General features: G+C 42.1%; 1 pseudogene; it reads right to left on the bottom strand.

The window, feature by feature from the left end:
* Positions 1-274: 274 nt before the first annotated feature.
* Positions 275-2292, bottom strand: LOC149179242 (xylan glycosyltransferase MUCI21 pseudogene; annotated as a pseudogene).
* Between the last annotated feature and the right edge of the window lie 233 nt (positions 2293-2525).

The raw sequence follows: 2525 nt of genomic DNA, 5'->3' as shown, positions 1-2525 counted from the left end.
CTGGTGTGGCCTAGGCCGGGTCTGGCTGACTTTGGGGAGGAGGCATGCTAAACAATCTGGACAACTAAGAGCTGGTGTGGCCTAGGCAGGGTAAGATCCCTGCACCCGGTTGACTTCGAAGAGTTGGGGTCGTGTCAAACCTGGAGGATGAGCTTGACGATCAGGGAACTTATTAAAAAAAACAAGATTTCTAAGTGAAACAAAAGATTTATTTATCTAGATTTTAAAATTACAAATGAATTGCTGTATCCGTCAATTCGAAAGAATCCACGCAATCTGTTCAGACCTCTATTCAGTTCAGTTCCCCATCCTGTTACCCTATGTATAATGTTCATCCAATAAGCGATATTTATAATATACAACACCAGTATCTTTGACAGTCGACCATATATGTTCATGAACTCAAGTGCGAATTCCCCACGTCTGTTCCTGTGTGTGCGCTGGTCAGTGAATAGGCATACGCACTAACAAGGTACCTTTTGAAACGTTTCAACGACACTCTTACGTTTTGTCCATCCAGATACACCTTTTTCGTCTCCCACCATCCCTTTCTGTTTATGGATTCCGGGTCTGTAAGAACAGGATCATTCCTCTCATATCTTCCATACAGAGAACTCTCCTCTGCAACAATTTTGTACTCCATATATTTCACTCCCAATTTCAGGGCTGGTTGTCCATAATAAGTGGCAGCTGCCCAGTCCGTACCCAAAGGCACTATTTGTATAAACACAGAACCAGGCCTCATCAACAAAAAGTGTGTCAAGGCAGCACCGTGGACTCCCAGCATAACATCACACGAATTCAAAGCTCTGAACATCTCTGCCATTTCTGTTGTTGGTTTGGGATTTAAAACTTCCACTTGGAACCCTATTTTCTCAGCCAATTTCACTATTCCCTTCTGGTTCAGCAATACTCTCGATTTGCCCCGAGAAATTATCACCAATTTGGGGTTCAAAGAACTGGGTACTAAAACGTTGCTAAAGTTCATAGACGCAGAATTACTGTTTAATCCATAAAGAGGAACAGTAGAGGTTTCGTTAATCAAGTTTGTAAATCCAGCCATAGGGCTTAATCTAGGAGGAGCATATGCCTTGTCAAGGAGTGACTGAAAGTCCCTAATGGTCCTACCATCTTTCATGAGCGATGAATCAACCGTTAACTCGTCATGAATCTTCATCCCCACAATCATCTCTGGAAAACAATGGACTCTCTTATCCCTCCTGAAATCAATAACTGGGTATTTGCTCAGCTGCTTCACAAGATCTTGGTATTTCATCATCCACCACTCATGGTATTCAAGAATGATGAACACAACTTCCCCCTGCAGATGTTGTGAAGTTATATAGAGAGGCAATAAACCGTCGTTGAATTCATGGTAAACATTTCCTGTGTACCCTCCAGTGGAGAACACCAATGCAGGCACCGAGTGCTGCACTTGGCACGAATTTTGTTGCTCGCTCTCATGATCTGTCCGGCTCAGTATTCTGAGAGTGACTTCATCAATCGTGTTCATGATACTGCTCTCCCATTTGCGAGTATAAGGTCTGATTTTCTCCTCCCTGGTAGTGTTGTTATTTTGGCTGTAAAGGAAAACAGAGGAAGATAGGGAGTGAGTTCGCACATCCCCGCTCAAATAACAGACGTCTGTCCGAAAGTGTGACCTATCGCAGCACAGAATTTCCCCGGTATTACTCCCAGTTTCATAATCTTTTTCTACACCTACACCTGTGAGAACAGAGTAGAATTAATATGCCCAAATTAGTTTCATCATCATACTTAACTTGCCTCTGAACTCATCTTAAGTAGTAAATGGGAGGTTATTTTACCGTCGATGAAAGAAGAACAGCCCACACTGCTGGGTTGCAGGTTCGATTTTGGCTCGAAGGTCTCTTTCTTGATTTTTAATGGATGATTTGGGAGAACGATACGAGTTTGCAAACTTAGTTCTCTGGAGAGCGTTTCCTCGCCGCGGCCATCTGCAGCAGAGAAAATGACAGTTCTTTTTTATTGACAAATTACAGTTAATCATCCATCATAGCTGCAATTACTAAGAGAATATTCAGAAAGATAGGAAAATTTTCAAGAATGCTTACATAGCTCGATTATTGGACTAATCCAACTCATCCAGCCGAATACCAGGAAGAGCAAAACCAGAATTAACTTAAAATTGGACTTCGATTTCTTACTGCCCATCACAGCAGATTGCATCAATCCCCCTTTTTTGGAAGAATCATGAGTTCTCTGCTCTGTTTTCTCGCGCTCTGGCCCTGCAACTTTTGATCGATAAGTCATTAGGACAGATGATATTTATTTTCTGTCTGATTCGAATATCTCAGCTATGTTTGAAAGGATTATGCTAAGCCTATGTATTCGGGATAAGCAGAAGCTGGAAACATAAACTCTCTCAGAAACCCGAAAAGATGAAGGAAAAGACAGTAAAATGAAGAAGCTCCCCAAGGTCCGCATAGATAAATCAGCGATCGCGGCCAGGGATTAGCATGAAATTGTCAAAGATAGTTATGCAA

Source organism: Pinus tabuliformis, chromosome 4_1, assembly GCF_031772625.1.
Source record: "Pinus tabuliformis cultivar Carrire ecotype Pingquan chromosome 4_1, CPIR1, whole genome shotgun sequence".
In the NCBI taxonomy this organism is placed as follows: domain Eukaryota; kingdom Viridiplantae; phylum Streptophyta; class Pinopsida; order Pinales; family Pinaceae; genus Pinus; species Pinus tabuliformis.
Note: the sequence above shows the minus strand (reverse complement) of the source record. Positions and strands in the feature narration are given on the sequence as shown.